We start from the raw sequence: 18,586 nt of genomic DNA, 5'->3' as shown, positions 1-18,586 counted from the left end.
GGGATGACAGAACCCTAAACCGCGAGAAAAAAGACTCAGGGACATAGCTGCGACAAGTCTCGGATGCATCCCAGAGGATGGAGCTTTATCCAAGGAGAAAATTCATCTCGGTTATCTTCCCTAGAGGAGTCTGGGGTTGCTACATGGGATGACAGAACCCTAAATCGCGAGAAAAAAGACTCGGGGACATAGCTGCGACAAGTCTCGGAAGCATCCCAGAAGATGGAGCATTGTCCAAGGAGAAAAATCATCTCGGGTATCTTCCCTGGAGGAGTCTGGTGTTGGTACCCGGGATCACAGGGCCCTAAACCACTGGAGAAAAGTCTGCGGGAGACGCCTGGGAGGAGTTCTGGGTAGATCCCGCAGGATGGACGACTGTCAAGAGAGAAAAATCATCTTGGGTGTCTTCCCTGGAGGAGTCTGGGGTTGCTACCTGGCATGACAGAACCCTAAACCGCGAGAAAAGAGACTCGGGGACATAGCTGCGACAAGTCTCGGATGTATCCCAGAGGATGGAGCATTGTCCAAGGAGAAAATTCATCTCGGGTATCTTCCCTGGAGGAGTCTGGGGTTGCTACCCGGGATCACAGGGACCCAAACCACAGGAAAAATGTCTGCGGGAGACGCCTGGGAGGAATCTCAGATGCATCCCAGAAGATGGGGCATTGTCCAAGGAGAAAAATCATCTAGGGTATCTTCCCTTGAGGAGTCTGGGGTTGCTACCCGGGATCACAGGGCCCTAAAGCACTGGAGAAAAGTCTGCGGGAGACGCCTGGGAGGAGTTCTGGGTAGATCCCGCAGGATGGACGACTGTCAAGAGAGAAAAATCATCTTGGGTGTCTTCCCTGGAGGAGTCTGGGGTTGCTACCTGGGATGACAGAACCCTAAACCGCGAGAAAAAAGACTCAGGGACATAGCTGCGACAAGTCTCGGATGCATCCCAGAGGATGGAGCATTGTCCAAGGAGAAAATTCATCTCGGGTATCTTCCCTGGAGGAGTCTGGGGTTGCTACCCGGGATCACAGGGACCCAAACCACAGGAAAAATGACTGCGGGAGACGCCTGGGAGAAATCTCAGATGCATCCCAGAAGATGGAGCATTGTCCAAGGAGAAAAATCATCTCGGGTATCTTCCCTGGAGGAGTCTGGGGTTGGTACCCGGGATCACAGGGCCCTAAAGCACTGGAGAAAACTCTGCGGGAGACGCCTGGGAGGAGTTCTGGGTAGATCCCGCAGGATGGACCACTGTCAAGAGAGAAAAATCATATTGGGTGTCTTCCCTGGAGGAGTCTGGGGTTGCTACCTGGGATGACAGAACCCTAAACCGCGAGAAAAAAGACTCGGTGACATAGCTGCGACAAGTCTCGGATGCATCCCAGAGGATGGAGCATTGTCCGAGGAGAAAAATCATCCCGGGTATCTGTCCTGGAGGAATCTGGGGTTGCTGCCTGGGATGACAGGGACCCAAACCACAGGAAAAATGTCTGCGGGAGACGCCTGGGAGGAATCTCAGATGCATCCCAGAAGATGGAGCATTGTCCAAGGAGAAAAATCATCTCGGGTATCTTCCCTGGAGGAGTCTGGGGTTGCTACCTGGGATCACTGGGCCCTAAAGCACTGGAGAAAAGTCTGCGGGAGAAGCCTGGGAGGAGTTCTGGGTAGATCCCGCAGGATGGACGACTGTCAAGAGAGAAAAATCATCTTGGGTGTCTTCCCTGGAGGAGTCTGGGGTTGCTACCCGGGATCACAGGGCCCCAAAACACCGGAATAAACACTCAGGGACATACCTGCAAGGAGTCTCGGATGAATCCCAGAGGATGGAGCATTGTCCGAGGAGAAAAATCATACCGGGTATCTGTCCTGGAGGAATCTGGGGTTGCTATCTGGGATTACATGGACCCAAACCACAGGAAAAATGTCTGCGGGAGAAGCCTGGGAGGAATCTCAGATGCATCCCAGAAGATGGAGCATTGTCCAAGCAGAAAAATAGTCTCGGGTATCTTCCCTGGAGGAGTCTGGGGTTGCTACCCAGGATTACAGGGACGCAAACCACAGGAAAAATGTCTGCGGGAGACGCCTGGGAGGAATCTCAGATGCATCCCAGAAGATGGAGCATTGTCCAAGGAGAAAAATAATCTCGGGTATCTTCCCTGGAGGAGTCTGGGCTTGCTACCCGGGATCACAGGGCCCTAAAGCACTGGAGAAAATTCTGCGGGAGACGCCTGGGAGGAGTTCTGGGTAGATCCCGCAGGACTGACCACTGTCAAGAGAGAAAAATCATATTGGGTGTCTTCCCTGGAGAGGTCTGGGGTTGCTACCTGGGATGACAGAACCCTAAACCGCGAGAAAAAAGACTCCGGGACATAGCTGCGACAAGTCTCGGATGCATCCCAGAGGATGGAGCTTTGTCCAAGGAGAAAAATCATATTGGGTATCTTCCCTGGAGGAGTCTGCGGTTGCTACCCGGGATTACAGGGACCCAAACCACAGGAAAAATGTCTGCGGGAGACGCCTGGGAGGAATCTCAGATGCATCCCAGAAGATGGAGCATTGTCCAAGGAGAAAAATCATCTCGGGTATCTTCCGTGGAGGAGTCTGGGGTTGCTACCCGGGATTACAGGGACCCAAAACACAGGAAAAATGTCTCTGGGAGACGCCTGGGAGAAATCTCAGATGCATCCGAGAAGATGGAGCATTGTCCAAGGAGAAAAATCATCTCGGGCATCTTCCCTGGAGGAGTCTGGGGTCACTACCCGGGATCATAGAGCCCCAATACACCGGAATAAACACTCAGGGACATACCTGTAGGGAGTCTCGGATGCTTCCCAGAGGATGGAGCATTGTCCAAGGAGAAAAATCATGTCGGGTATCTTCCCTGGAGGAGGCTGGGGTTGCTACCCGGGATTACAGGGACCCAAACCACAGGAAAAATGTCTGCGGGAGACGCCTGGGAGGAATCTCAGATGCATCCGAGAAGATGGAGCATTGTCCAAGGAGAAAAATCATCTCGGGTATCTTCCCTGGAGGAGTCTGGTGTTGCTACCCTGGATCACATGGCCCTAAAGCACTGGAGAAAACTCTGCGGGAGACGACTGGGAGGAGTTCTGGGTAGATCCCGCAGGATGGAACACTGTCAAGAGAGAAAAATCATATTGGGTGTCTTCCCTGGAGGAGTCTGGGGTTGCCACCTGGCATGACAGAACCCTAAACCGCGAGAAAAAAGACTCGGGGACAGAGCTGCGACAAGTCTCGGATGCATCCCAGAAGATGGAGCATTGTCCGAGGAGAAAAATCATCCCTGATATCTGTCCTGGAGGAATCTGGGGTTGCTATCTGGGATTACATGGACCCAAACCACAGGAAAAATGTCTGCGGGAGATGCCGTGGGAGGAATCTCAGATGCATCCCAGAAGATGGAGCATTGTCCAAGGAGAAAAATCATCTCGGGCATCTTTCCTGAAGGAGTCTGGGGTTGCTACCCGGGATAACGAGGACCCAAACCACAGGAAAAATGTCTGCGGGAGACGCCTGGGAGGAATCTCAGATGCATTCCAGAAGATGGAGCATTGTCCAAAGAGAAAAATCATCTCGGGCATCTTCCCTGGAGGAGTCTGGGGTTGCTACCCCGGATCACAGGGCCCCAAAACACCGGAATAAACACTCAGGGACATAGCTGTGACAAGTCTCGGATGCATCCCAGAGGATGGAGCTTTGTCCAAGGAGAAAATTCATCTAGGGTATCTTCCCTGGAGGAGTCTGGGGTTGCTACCCGGGATCACAGGGCCCTAAAGCACTGGAGAAAACTCTGCAGAAGACGCCTGGGAGGAGTTCTGGGTAGATCCCGCAGGATGGACCACTGTCAAGAGAGAAAAATCATATTGGGTGTCTTCCCTGGAGGAGTCTGGGGTTGCTACCTGGGATGACAGAACCCTAAACCGCGAGAAAAAAGACTCGGGGACATAGCTGCGACAAGTCTCGGATGCATCCCAGAGGATGGAGCATTGTCCGAGGAGAAAAATCATCCCGGGTATCTGTCCTGGAGGAATCTGGGGTTGCTACCCGGGATCACAGGGACCCAAACCACAGGAAAAATGCCTGCGGGAGACGCCTGGGAGGAATCTCAGATGCATCCCAGATGATGGAGCATTGTCCAAGGAGAAAAATCATCTCGGGCATCTTCCCTGGAGGAGTCTGGTGTTGCTACCCGGGATCACAGGGCCCTAAAGCACTGGGGAAAACTCTGCGGGAGACGCCTGGGAGGAGTTCTGGGTAGATCGCGCAGGATGGAACACTGTCAAGAGAGAAAAATCATATTGGGTGTCTTCCCTGGAGGAGTCTGGGGTTGCCACCTGGCATGACAGAACCCTAAACCGCGAGAAAAAAGACTCGGGGACATAGCTGCGACAAGTCTCGGATGCATCCCAGAGGATGGAGCATTGACCGAGGAGAAAAATCATCCCGGGTATCTGTCCTGGAGGAATCTGGGGTTGCTACCCGGGATCACAGGTCCCCAAAACACCGGAATAAACACCCAGGGACAAACCTGCAAGGAGTCTCGGATGCTTCCCAGAGGATGGAGCATTGTCCAAGGAGAAAAATCATCTCGGGTATCTTCCCTGGAGGAGTCTGGGGTTACTACCCGGGATCACAGGGACCCAAACCACAGGAAAAATGTCTGCGGGAGACGCCTGGGAGGAATCTCAGATGCATCCCAGAAGATGGAGCATTGTCCAATGAGAAAAATCATCTCAGGTATCTTACCTGGAGGAGTCTGGGGTTGCTACCCGGGATTACAGGGACCCAAACCACAGGAAAAATGTCTGCGGGAGACGCCTGGGAGGAATCTCAGATGCATCCCAGAAGATGGAGCATTGTCCAAGGAGAAAAATCATCTTGGGCATCTTCCCTGGAGGAGTCTGGGGTCACTACCCGGGAACATAGAGCCCCTAAACACCGGAATAAACACTCAGGGACATACGTGTAAGGAGTCTCGGATGCTTCCCAGAGGATGGAGCATTGTCCGAGGAGAAAAATCATCTCGGGTGTCTTCCCTGGAAGAGTCTGGGGTTGCTACCCGGGATTACAGGGACCCAAACCACAGGAAAAATGTCTGCGGGAGACCCCTGGGAGGAATCTCAGATGCATCCCAGAAGATGGAGCATTGTCCAAGGGGAAAAATCATCTCGGGTATCTTCCCTGGAGCAGTCTGGGGTTGCTACCTGGGATCACAGGGCCCTAAAGCACTGGAGAAAACTCTGCGGGAGACGCCTGGGAGGAGTTCTGGGTAGATCCCGCAGGATGGACCACTGTCAAGAGAGAAAAATCATCTTGGGTGTCTTCCCTGGAGGAGTCTGGGGTTGCTACCTGGCATGACAGAACCCTAAACCGCGAGAAAAGAGACTCGGGGACATAGCTGCGACAAGTCTCGGATGCATCCCAGAGGATGGAGCATTGTCCAAGGAGAAAATTCATCTCGGGTATCTTCCCTGGAGGAGTCTGGGGTTGCTACCCGGGATCACAGGGACCCAAACCACAGGAAAAATGTCTGCGGGAGACGCCTGGGAGAAATCTCAGATGCATCCCAGAAGATGGAGCATTGTCCAAGGAGAAAAATCATCTCGGGTATCTTCCCTGGAGGAGTCTGGGGTTGCTACCCGGGATCACAGGGCCCTAAAGCACTGGAGAAAACTCTGCGGGAGACGCCTGGGAGGAGTTCTGGGTAGATCCCGCAGGATGGACCACTGTCAAGAGAGAAAAATCATATTGGGTGTCTTCCCTGGAGGACTCTGGGGTTGCTACCTGGGATGACAGAACCCTAAACCGCGAGAAAAAAGACTCAGGGACATAGCTGCGACAAGTCTCGGATGCATCCCAGAGGATGGAGCATTGTCCAAGGAGAAAATTCATCTCGGGTATCTTCCCTGGAGGAGTCTGCGGTTGCTACCCGGGATCACAGGGACCCAAACCACAGGAAAAATGACTGCGGGAGACGCCTGGGAGAAATCTCAGATGCATCCCAGAAGATGGAGCATTGTCCAAGGAGAAAAATCATCTCGGGTATCTTCCCTGGAGGAGTCTGGGGTTGGTACCCGGGATCACAGGGCCCTAAAGCACTGGAGAAAACTCTGCGGGAGACGCCTGGGAGGAGTTCTGGGTAGATCCCGCAGGATGGACCACTGTCAAGAGAGAAAAATCATATTGGGTGTCTTCCCTGGAGGAGTCTGGGGTTGCTACCTGGGATGACAGAACCCTAAACCGCGAGAAAAAAGACTCGGGGACATAGCTGCGACAAGTCTCGGATGCATCCCAGAGGATGGAGCATTGTCCGAGGAGAAAAATCATCCCGGGTATCTGTCCTGGAGGAATCTGGGGTTGCTGCCTGGGATGACAGGGACCCAAACCACAGGAAAAATGTCTGCGGGAGACGCCTGGGAGGAATCTCAGATGCATCCCAGAAGATGGAGCATTGTCCAAGGAGAAAAATCATCTCGGGTATCTTCCCTGGAGGAGTCTGGGGTTGCTACCCGGGATCACTGGGCCCTAAAGCACTGGAGAAAAGTCTGCGGGAGAAGCCTGGGAGGAGTTCTGGGTAGATCCCGCAGGATGGACGACTGTCAAGAGAGAAAAATCATCTTGGGTGTCTTCCCTGGAGGAGTCTGGGGTTGCTACCCGGGATCACAGGGCCCCAAAACACCGGAATAAACACTCAGGGACATACCTGCAAGGAGTCTCGGATGCTTCCCAGAGGATGGAGCATTGTCCAAGGAGAAAAATCATCTCGGGTATCTTCCCTGGAGGAGTCTGGGGTTGCTACCCGGGATCACAGGGCCCCAAAACACCGGAATAAACACTCAGGGACATACCTGCAAGGAGTCTCGGATGCATCCCAGAGGATGGAGTATTGTCCGAGGAGAAAAATCATCCCGGGCATCTGTCCTGGAGGAATCTGGGTTTGCTATCTGGGATTACATGGACCCAAACCACAGGAAAAATGTCTGCGGGAGACGCCGTGGGAGGAATCTCAGATGCATCCCAGAAGATGGAGCATTGTCCAAGGAGAAAAATCATCTCGGGCATCTTTCCTGAAGGAGTCTGGGGTTGCTACCCGGGATAACGAGGACCCAAACCACAGGAAAAATGTCTGCGGGAGACGCCTGGGAGGAATCTCAGATGCATTCCAGAAGATGGAGCATTGTCCAAAGAGAAAAATCATCTCGGGCATCTTCCCTGGAGGAGTCTGGGGTTGCTACCCCGGATCACAGGGCCCCAAAACACCGGAATAAACACTCAGGGACATAGCTGTGACAAGTCTCGGATGCATCCCAGAGGATGGAGCTTTGTCCAAGGAGAAAATTCATCTAGGGTATCTTCCCTGGAGGAGTCTGGGGTTGCTACCCGGGATCACAGGAACCTAAAGCACTGGAGAAAACTCTGCAGAAGACGCCTGGGAGGAGTTCTGGGTAGATCCCGCAGGATGGATGACTGTTCAGAGAGAAAAATCATCTTGGGTGTCTTCCCTGGAGGAGTCTGGGGTTGCTACCTGGGATGACAGAACCCTAAACCGCGAGAAAAAAGACTCGGGGACATAGCTGCGACAAGTCTCGGATGCATCCCAGAGGATGGAGCATTGTCCGAGGAGAAAAATCATCCCGGGTATCTGTCCTGGAGGAATCTGGGGTTGCTACCCGGGATCACAGGGACCCAAACCACAGGAAAAATGTCTGCGGGAGACGCCTGGGAGGAATCTCAGATGCATCCCAGATGATGGAGCATTGTCCAAGGAGAAAAATCATCTCGGGCATCTTCCCTGGAGGAGTCTGGGGTTGCTACCCGGGATCACAGGGCCCTAAAGCACTGGGGAAAACTCTGCGGGAGACGCCTGGGAGGAGTTCTGGGTAGATCGCGCAGGATGGAACACTGTCAAGAGAGAAAAATCATCTTGGGTGTCTTCCCTGGAGGAGTCTGGGGTTGCCACCTGGCATGACAGAACCCTAAACCGCGAGAAAAAAGACTCGGGGACATAGCTGCGACAAGTCTCGGATGCATCCCAGAGGATGGAGCATTGTCCGAGGAGAAAAATCATCCCGGGTATCTGTCCTGGAGGAATCTGGGGTTGCTATCTGGGATTAGATGGACCCAAACCACAGGAAAAATGTCTGTGGGAGACGCCTGGGAGGAATCTCAGATGCATCCCAGAAGATGGAGCATTGTCCAAGGAGAAAAATCATCTCGGGTATCTTCCCTGGAGGAGTCTGGGGTTGCTACCCGGGATCACAGGTCCCCAAAACACCGGAATAAACACTCAGGGACAAACCTGCAAGGAGTCTCGGATGCTTCCCAGAGGATGGAGCATTGTCCAAGGAGAAAAATCATCTCGGGTATCTTCCCTGGAGGAGTCTGGGGTTACTACCCGGGATCACAGGGACCCAAACCACAGGAAAAATGTCTGCGGGAGACGCCTGGGAGGAATCTCAGATGCATCCGAGAAGATGGAGCATTGTCCAATGAGAAAAATCATCTCAGGTATCTTACCTGGAGGAGTCTGGGGTTGCTACCCGGGATTACAGGGACCCAAACCACAGGAAAAATGTCTGCGGGAGACGCCTGGGAGGAATCTCAGATGCATCCCAGAAGATGGAGCATTGTCCAAGGAGAAAAATCATCTTGGGCATCTTCCCTGGAGGAGTCTGGGGTCACTACCCGGGAACATAGAGCCCCTAAACACCGGAATAAACACTCAGGGACATACGTATAAGGAGTCTCGGATGCTTCGCAGAGGATGGAGCATTGTCCGAGGAGAAAAATCATCTCGGGTGTCTTCCCTGGAAGAGTCTGGGGTTGCTACCCGGGATTACAGGGACCCAAACCACAGGAAAAATGTCTGCGGGAGACCCCTGGGAGGAATCTCAGATGCATCCCAGAAGATGGAGCATTGTCCAAGGGGAAAAATCATCTCGGGTATCTTCCCTGGAGGAGTCTGGGGTTGCTACCTGGGATCACAGGGCCCTAAAGCACTGGAGAAAACTCTGCGGGAGACGCCTGGGAGGAGTTCTGGGTAGATCCCGCAGGATGGACCACTGTCAAGAGAGAAAAATCATCTTGGGTGTCTTCCCTGGAGGAGTCTGGGGTTGCTACCTGGGATGACAGAACCCTAAACCGCGAGAAAAAAGACTCAGGGACATAGCTGCGACAAGTCTCGGATGCATCCCAGAGGATGGAGCTTTATCCAAGGAGAAAATTCATCTCGGTTATCTTCCCTAGAGGAGTCTGGGGTTGCTACATGGGATGACAGAACCCTAAATCGCGAGAAAAAAGACTCGGGGACATAGCTGCGACAAGTCTCGGAAGCATCCCAGAAGATGGAGCATTGTCCAAGGAGAAAAATCATCTCGGGTATCTTCCCTGGAGGAGTCTGGGGTTGGTACCCGGGATCACAGGGCCCTAAAGCACTGGAGAAAAGTCTGCGGGAGACGCCTGGGAGGAGTTCTGGGTAGATCCCGCAGGATGGACGACTGTCAAGAGAGAAAAATCATCTTGGGTGTCTTCCCTGGAGGAGTCTGGGGTAGCTACCTGGCATGACAGAACCCTAAACCGCGAGAAAAGAGACTCGGGGACATAGCTGCGACAAGTCTCGGATGTATCCCAGAGGATGGAGCATTGTCCAAGGAGAAAATTCATCTCGGGTATCTTCCCTGGAGGAGTCTGGGGTTGCTACCCGGGATCACAGGGACCCAAACCACAGGAAAAATGTCTGCGGGAGACGCCTGGGAGAAATCTCAGATGCATCCCAGACGATGGAGCATTGTCCAAGGAGAAAAATCATCTCGGGTATCTTCCCTGGAGGAGTCTGGGGTTGCTACCCGGTATCACAGGGACCAAAACCACAGGAAAAATGTCTGCGGGAGACGCCTGGGAGGAATCTCAGATGCATCCCAGAAGATGGAGCATTGTCCAAGGAGAAAAATCATCTAGGGTATCTTCCCTTGAGGAGTCTGGGGTTGCTACCCGGGATCACAGGGCCCTAAAGCACTGGAGAAAAGTCTGCGGGAGACGCCTGGGAGGAGTTCTGGGTAGATCCCGCAGGATGGACCACTGCCAAGAGAGAAAAATCATATTGGGTGTCTTCCCTGGAGGAGTCTGGGGTTGCTACCTGGGATGACAGAACCCTAAACCGCGAGAAAAAAGACTCAGGGACATAGCTGCGACAAGTCTCGGATGCATCCCAGAGGATGGAGCATTGTCCAAGGAGAAAATTCATCTCGGGTATCTTCCCTGGAGGAGTCTGGGGTTGCTACCCGGGATCACAGGGACCCAAACCACAGGAAAAATGACTGCGGGAGACGCCTGGGAGAAATCTCAGATGCATCCCAGAAGATGGAGCATTGTCCAAGGAGAAAAATCATCTCGGGTATCTTCCCTGGAGGAGTCTGGGGTTGGTACCCGGGATCACAGGGCCCTAAAGCACTGGAGAAAACTCTGCGGGAGACGCCTGGGAGGAGTTCTGGGTAGATCCCGCAGGATGGACCACTGTCAAGAGAGAAAAATCATACTGGGTGTCTTCCCTGGAGGAGTCTGGGGTTGCTACCTGGGATGACAGAACCCTAAACCGCGAGAAAAAAGACTCGGGGACATAGCTGCGACAAGTCTCGGATGCATCCCAGAGGATGGAGCATTGTCCGAGGAGAAAAATCATCCCGGGTATCTGTCCTGGAGGAATCTGGGGTTGCTGCCTGGGATGACAGGGACCCAAACCACAGGAAAAATGTCTGCGGGAGACGCCTGGGAGGAATCTCAGATGCATCCCAGAAGATGGAGCATTGTCCAAGGAGAAAAATCATCTCGGGTATCTTCCCTGGAGGAGTCTGGGGTTGCTACCCGGGATCACTGGGCCCTAAAGCACTGGAGAAAAGTCTGCGGGAGAAGCCTGGGAGGAGTTCTGGGTAGATCCCGCAGGATGGACGACTGTCAAGAGAGAAAAATCATCTTGGGTGTCTTCCCTGGAGGAGTCTGGGGTTGCTACCCGGGATCACAGGGCCCCAAACCACCGGAATAAACACTCAGGGACATACCTGCAAGGAGTCTTGGATGCTTCCTAGAGGATGGAGCATTGTCCAAGGAGAAAAATCATCTCGGGTATCTTCCCTGGAGGAGTCTGGGGTTGCTACCCGGGATTACAGGAACACAAACCACAGGAAAAATGTCTGCGGGAGACGCCTGGGAGGAATCTCAGATGCATCCCAGAAGATGGAGCATTGTCCAAGGAGAAAAATCATCTCGGGTATCTTCCCTGTAGGAGTCTGAGGTTGCTACCTGGCATGACAGAACCCTAAACCGCGAGAAAAAAGACTCGGGGACATAGCTGCGACAAGTCTCGGACGCATCCCAGAGGATGGAGCATTGTCCAAGGAGAAAAATCATCTCGGGTATCTTCCCTGGAGGAGTCTGGGGTTGCTACCCGGGATCACAGGGCCCCAAAACACCGGAATAAATACTCAGGGACATACCTGCAAGTGGTCTCGGATGCTTCCCAGAGGATGGAGCATTGTCCAAGGAGAAAAATCATCTCGGTTATCTTCCCTGGAGGAGTCTGGGGTTGCTACCCGGGATTACAGGGACCCAAACCACAGGAAAAATGTCTGCGGGAGACGCCTGGGAGAAATCCCAGATGCATCCCAGAAGATGGAGCATTGTCCAAGAGAAAAATCATCTCGGGTATCTTCCCTGGAGGAGTCTGGGGTTGCTACCCGGGATCACAGGGCCCTAAAGCACTAGAGAAAAGTCTGCGGGAGACGCCTGGGAGGAGTTCTGGGTAGATCCCGCAGGATGGACAACTCTCAAGAGAGAAAAATCATCTTGGGTGTCTTCCCTGGAGGAGTCTGGGGTTTCTACCTGGGATGACAGAACCCTAAACCGCGAGAATAAAGACTCAGGGACATAGCTGCGACAAGTCTCGGATGCATCCCAGAGGATGGAGCTTTGTCCAAGGAGAAAAATCATCTCGGGTATCTTCCCTGGAGGAGTCTGGGGTTGCTACCCGGGATTACAGGGACCCAAACCACAGGAAAAATGTCTGCGGGAGACGCCTGGGAGAAATCCCAGATGCATCCCAGACGATGGAGCATTGTCCAAGGAGAAAAAATCATCTCGGGTATCTTCCCTGGAGGAGTCTGGGGTTGCTACCCGGGATCACAGGGACCCAAACCACAGGAAAAATGTCTGCGGGAGACGCCTGGGAGAAATCTCAGATGCATCCCAGAAGATGGAGCATTGTCCAAGAGAAAAATCATCTCAGGTATCTTCCCTGGAGGAGTCTGGGGTTGCTACCCGGGATCACAGGGCCCTAAAGCACTGGAGAAAACTCTGCGGGAGACGCCTAGGAGGAGTTCTGGGTAGATCCCGCAGGATGGACCACTGTCAAGAGAGAAAAATCATATTGGGTGTCTTCCCTGGAGGAGTCTGGGGTTGCTACCTGGGATGACAGAACCCTAAACCGCGAGAAAAAAGACGCGGGGACATAGCTGCGACAAGTCTCGGATGCATCCCAGAGGATGGAGCATTGTCCGAGGAGAAAAATCATCCCGCGTAACTGTCCTGGAGGAATCTGGGGTTGCTACCCGGGATTACATGGACCCAAACCACAGGAAAAATGTCTGCGGGAGACGCCTGGGAGGAATCTGAGATGCATCCCAGAAGATGGAGCATTGTCCAAGGAGAAAAGTCATCTCGGGTATCTTCCCTGGAGGAGTCTGGGGTTGCTACCCGGGATCACAGGGCCCCAAAACACCGGAATAAACACTCAGGGACATACCTGCAAGGAGACTCGGATGCTTACCAGAGGATGGAGCTTTGTCCAAAGAGAAAAATCATCTTGGGTATCTTCCCTGGAGGAGTCTGGGGTTGCTACCCGGGATCACAGGGACCCAAACCACAGGAAAAGTGTCTGCGGGAGACGCCTGGGAGGAATCTCAGATGCATCCCAGAAGATGGAGCATTGTCCAAGGAGAAAAATCATCGCGGGTACCTTCCCTGGAGGAGTCTGGGGTTCCTACCTGGGATCACAGGGCCCTAAAGCACTGGAGAAAACTCTGCGGGAGACGCCTGGGAGGAGTTCTGGGTAGATCCCGCAGGATGGACCACTGTCAAGAGAGAAAAATCATATTGGGTGTCTTCCCTGGAGGAGTCTGGGGTTGCTACCTGGGATGACAGAACCCTAAACCGCGAGAAAAAAGACGCGGGGACATAGCTGCGACAAGTCTCGGATGCATCCCAGAGGATGGAGCATTGTCCGAGGAGAAAAATCATCCCGCGTAACTGTCCTGGAGGAATCTGGGGTTGCTATCTGGGATTACATGGACCCAAACCACAGGAAAAATGTCTGCGGGAGACGCCTGGGAGGAATCTCAGATGCATCCCAGAAGATGGAGCATTGTCCAAGGAGAAAAATCATCTCGGGTATCTTCCCTGGAAAAGTCTGGGGTTGCTACCCGGGATTTCAGGGACCCAAACCACAGGAAAAATGTCTGCGGGAGACGCCTGGGAGGAATCTGAGATGCATCCCAAGAAGATGGAGCATTGTCCAAGGAGAAAAATCATCTCGGGTATCTTCCCTGGAGGAGTCTGGGGTTGCTACCCGGGATTACAGGGACCCAAACCACAGGAAAAATGTCTGTGGGAGACGCCTGGGAGAAATCTCAGATGCATCCCAGAAGATGGAGCATTGTCCAAGGAGAAAAATCATCTCGGGTATCTTCCCTGGAGGAGTCTGGGGTTGCTACCCGGGATTACAGGGACCAAAACCACAGGAAAAATGTCTGCGGGAGACGCCTGGGAGGAATCTCAGATGCATCCCAGAAGATGGAGCATTGTCCAAGGAGAAAAATCATCTCGGGTATCTTCCCTGGAGGAGTCTGGGGTTGCTACCCGGGATCACAGGGCCCTAAAGCACTGGAGAAAACTCTGCGGGAGACGCCTGGGAGGAGTTCTGGGTAGATCCCGCAGGATGGACCACTGTCAAGAGAGAAAAATCATATCGGGTGTCTTCCCTGGAGGAGTCTGGGGTTCCTACCTGGGATGACAGAACCCTAAACCGCGAGAAAAAAGACTCGGGGACATAGCTGCGACAAGTCTCGGATGCATCCCAGAGTATAGAGCATTGTCCAAGGAGAAAAATCATCTCGGGTATCTTCCCTGGAGGAGTCTGGGGTTGCTACCCGGGATTACAGGGACCAAAATCACAGGAAAAATGTCTGCAGGAGACGCCTGGGAGGAATCTCAGATGCATCCCAGAAGATGGAACATTGTCCAAGGAGAAAAATCATCTCGGGTATCTTCCCTGGAGGAGTCTGGGGTTGCTACCTAGGATGACAGAACCCTAAACCGCGAGAAAAAAGAACCGGGGACATAGCTGCGACAAGTCTCGGATGCATCCCAGAGAATGGAGCTTTGTCCAAGGAGAGAATTCATCTCGGGTATCTTCCCTGGAGGAGTCTGGGGTTGCTACCCGGGATCACAGGGCCCCAAAACACCGGAATAAACACTCAGGGACATACCTGCAAGGAGTCTCGGATGCTTCCCAGAGGATGGAGCATTGTCCAAGGAGAAAAATCATCTCGGGTATCTTCCCTGGAGCAGTCTGGGGTTGCTACCCGGGATCACAGGGCCCCAAAACACCGGAATAAACACTCAGGGACATACCTGCAAGGAGTCTCGGATGCATCCCAGAGGATGGAGTATTGTCCGAGGAGAAAAATCATCCCGGGCATCTGTCCTGGAGGAATCTGGGTTTGCTATCTGGGATTACATGGACCCAAACCACAGGAAAAATGTCTGCGGGAGACGCCTGGGAGGAATCTCAGATGCATCCCAGAAGATGGAGCATTGTCCAAGGAGAAAAAACATCTCGGGTATATTCCCTGGAGCAGTCTGGGGTTGCTACCCGGGATCACAGGGCCCCAAAACACCGGAATAAACACTCAGGGACATACCTGCAAGGAGACTCGGATGCTTACCAGAGGATGGAGCTTTGTCCAAAGAGAAAAATCATCTTGGGTATCTTCCCTGGAGGAGTCTGGGGTTGCTACCCGGGATCACAGGGACCCAAACCACAGGAAAAGTGTCTGCGGGAGACGCCTGGGAGGAATCTCAGATGCATCCCAGAAGATGGAGCATTGTCCAAGGAGAAAAATCATCGCGGGTACCTTCCCTGGAGGAGTCTGGGGTTCCTACCTGGGATCACAGGGCCCTAAAGCACTGGAGAAAACTCTGCGGGAGACGCCTGGGAGGAGTTCTGGGTAGATCCCGCAGGATGGACCACTGTCAAGAGAGAAAAATCATATTGGGTGTCTTCCCTGGAGGAGTCTGTGGTTGCTACCTGGGATGACAGAACCCTAAACCGCGAGAAAAAAGACGCGGGGACATAGCTGCGACAAGTCTCGGATGCATCCCAGAGGATGGAGCATTGTCCGAGGAGAAAAATCATCCCGCGTAACTGTCCTGGAGGAATCTGGGGTTGCTATCTGGGATTACATGGACCCAAACCACAGGAAAAATGTCTGCGGGAGACGCCTGGGAGGAATCTCAGATGCATCCCAGAAGATGGAGCATTGTCCAAGGAGAAAAATCATCTCGGGTATCTTCCCTGGAAAAGTCTGGGGTTGCTACCCGGGATTTCAGGGACCCAAACCACAGGAAAAATGTCTGCGGGAGACGCCTGGGAGGAATCTGAGATGCATCCCAAGAAGATGGAGCATTGTCCAAGGAGAAAAATCATCTCGGGTATCTTCCCTGGAGGAGTCTGGGGTTGCTACCCGGGATTACAGGGACCCAAACCACAGGAAAAATGTCTGTGGGAGACGCCTGGGAGAAATCTCAGATGCATCCCAGAAGATGGAGCATTGTCCAAGGAGAAAAATCATCTCGGGTATCTTCCCTGGAGGAGTCTGGGGTTGCTACCCGGGATTACAGGGACCAAAACCACAGGAAAAATGTCTGCGGGAGACGCCTGGGAGGAATCTCAGATGCATCCCAGAAGATGGAGCATTGTCCAAGGAGAAAAATCATCTCGGGTATCTTCCCTGGAGGAGTCTGGGGTTGCTACCCGGGATCACAGGGCCCTAAAGCACTGGAGAAAACTCTGCGGGAGACGCCTGGGAGGAGTTCTGGGTAGATCCCGCAGGATGGACCACTGTCAAGAGAGAAAAATCATATCGGGTGTCTTCCCTGGAGGAGTCTGGGGTTGCTACCTGGGATGACAGAACCCTAAACCGCGAGAAAAAAGACTCGGGGACATAGCTGCGACAAGTCTCGGATGCATCCCAGAGTATAGAGCATTGTCCAAGGAGAAAAATCATCTCGGGTATCTTCCCTGGAGGAGTCTGGGGTTCCTACCCGGGATTACATGGCCCTAAACCACAGGAAAAATGTCTGCGGGAGACGCCTGGGAGGAATCTCAGATGCATCCGAGAAGATGGAGCATTGTCCAAGGAGAAAAATCATCTCGGGTATCTTCCCTGGAGGAGTCTGGGGTTGCTACCCGGGATTACAGGGACCAAAATCACAGGAAAAATGTCTGCAGGAGACGCCTGGGAGGAATCTCAGATGCATCCCAGAAGATGGAACATTGTCCAAGGAGAAAAATCATCTCGGGTATCTTCCCTGGAGGAGTCTGGGGTTGCTACCTAGGATGACAGAACCCTAAACCGCGAGAAAAAAGAACCGGGGACATAGCTGCGACAAGTCTCGGATGCATCCCAGAGAATGGAGCTTTGTCCAAGGAGAGAATTCATCTCGGGTATCTTCCCTGGAGGAGTCTGGGGTTGCTACCCGGGATCACAGGGCCCCAAAACACCGGAATAAACACTCAGGGACATACCTGCAAGGAGTCTCGGATGCTTCCCAGAGGATGGAGCATTGTCCAAGGAGAAAAATCATCTCGGGTATCTTCCCTGGAGGAGTCTGGGGTTGCTACCCGGGATCACAGGGCCCCAAAACACCGGAATAAACACTCAGGGACATACCTGCAAGGAGTCTCGGATGCATCCCAGAGGATGGAGTATTGTCCGAGGAGAAAAATCATCCCGGGCATCTGTCCTGGAGGAATCTGGGTTTGCTATCTGGGATTACATGGACCCAAACCACAGGAAAAATGTCTGCGGGAGACGCCTGGGAGGAATCTCAGATGCATCCCAGAAGATGGAGCATTGTCCAAGGAGAAAAAACATCTCGGGTATCTTCCCTGGAGCAGTCTGGGGTTGCTACCCGGGATCACAGGGCCCCAAAACACCGGAATAAACACTCAGGGACATACCTGCAAGGAGACTCGGATGCTTACCAGAGGATGGAGCTTTGTCCAAAGAGAAAAATCATCTTGGGTATCTTCCCTGGAGGAGTCTGGGGTTGCTACCCGGGATCACAGGGACCCAAACCACAGGAAAAGTGTCTGCGGGAGACGCCTGGGAGGAATCTCAGATGCATCCCAGAAGATGGAGCATTGTCCAAGGAGAAAAATCATCGCGGGTACCTTCCCTGGAGGAGTCTGGGGTTCCTACCTGGGATCACAGGGCCCTAAAGCACTCGAGAAAACTCTGCGGGAGACGCCTGGGAGGAGTTCTGGGTAGATCCCGCAGGATGGACCACTGTCAAGAGAGAAAAATCATATTGGGTGTCTTCCCTGGAGGAGTCTGGGGTTGCTACCTGGGATGACAGAACCCTAAACCGCGAGAAAAAAGACGCGGGGACATAGCTGCGACAAGTCTCGGATGCATCCCAGAGGATGGAGCATTGTCCGAGGAGAAAAATCATCCCGCGTAACTGTCCTGGAGGAATCTGGGGTTGCTATCTGGGATTACATGGACCCAAACCACAGGAAAAATGTCTGCGGGAGACGCCTGGGAGGAATCTCAGATGCATCCCAGAAGATGGAGCATTGTCCAAGGAGAAAAATCATCTCGGGTATCTTCCCTGGAAAAGTCTGGGGTTGCTACCCGGGATTTCAGGGACCCAAACCACAGGAAAAATGTCTGCGGGAGACGCCTGGGAGGAATCTGAGATGCATCCCAAGAAGATGGAGCATTGTCCAAGGAGAAAAATCATCTCGGGTATCTTCCCTGGAGGAGTCTGGGGTTGCTACCCGGGATTACAGGGACCCAAACCACAGGAAAAATGTCTGTGGGAGACGCCTGGGAGAAATCTCAGATGCATCCCAGAAGATGGAGCATTGTCCAAGGAGAAAAATCATCTCGGGTATCTTCCCTGGAGGAGTCTGGGGTTGCTACCCGGGATCACAGGGCCCTAAAGCACTGGAGAAAACTCTGCGGGAGACGCCTGGGAGGAGTTCTGGGTAGATCCCGCAGGATGGACCACTGTCAAGAGAGAAAAATCATCTTGGGTGTCTTCCCTGGAGGAGTCTGGGGTTGCTACCTGGGATGACAGAACCCTAAACCGCGAGAAAAAAGACTCGGGGACATAGCTGCGACAAGTCTCGGATGCATCCCAGAGTATAGAGCATTGTCCAAGGAGAAAAATCATCTCGGGTATCTTCCCTGGAGGAGTCTGGGGTTCCTACCCGGGATTACATGGCCCTAAACCA

Source organism: Vanellus vanellus (genome assembly GCF_965231255.1).
Source record: "Vanellus vanellus genome assembly, contig: HAP1_SCAFFOLD_39, whole genome shotgun sequence".
Taxonomy (NCBI): domain Eukaryota; kingdom Metazoa; phylum Chordata; class Aves; order Charadriiformes; family Charadriidae; genus Vanellus; species Vanellus vanellus.
Note: the sequence above shows the minus strand (reverse complement) of the source record.